This window comes from Carlito syrichta, unplaced genomic scaffold (genome assembly GCF_000164805.1).
Source record: "Carlito syrichta isolate Samal-C Ts95f unplaced genomic scaffold, Tarsius_syrichta-2.0.1 Scaffold302425, whole genome shotgun sequence".
Classification (NCBI taxonomy): Eukaryota; Metazoa; Chordata; class Mammalia; order Primates; family Tarsiidae; genus Carlito; species Carlito syrichta.
Window position 1 is genome coordinate 37,418 of NW_007246521.1, and position 527 is coordinate 37,944.

Here is a 527-nt window from a genome sequence, read left to right on the forward strand (position 1 = left end):
TCTCGAACCCACGGGCTCAGGCAATCCACTCACCTCAGCCTCCCAAAGGCGCAGGATTACAGGCTGAGCCACCGAGCCCGGCTGGGCTCCATCTTTTTGGGTGGTAGGCCACCCCCTGTCCAAGGTCTGCATGATGACATCATCAGGTGGGATTCTCTAGCCTTATAGTTGGCATCAGAAAAGCAAAGGCTGGACCAGTGATGCTTTCCCAAGGGTCAAGAGTACAGGTCTCGCTATTACACATTGATGCAAAGATGGGCATCGTTTACAATATTGTCACCACATATCTTTACCAATGACAGCCCATTCTAACTCCCATCATGGTATGACTTCTAACTATTTTCTCCAATTAAGAGTTCTTCCTGACACTCAGTGGAATCGTTGGAAAAGACTAAGTGTTGGTTGTGGTAGGAATCACTGGAGTGCCTGTAGCAGCTACCTTCAGAGCATGGGCTGGGGAGCAGGAAACCAGAGGGTCACTCCACATCTGCACTTTTTGGTGGCGTTGGAGTCTCATTCCGTTGTCC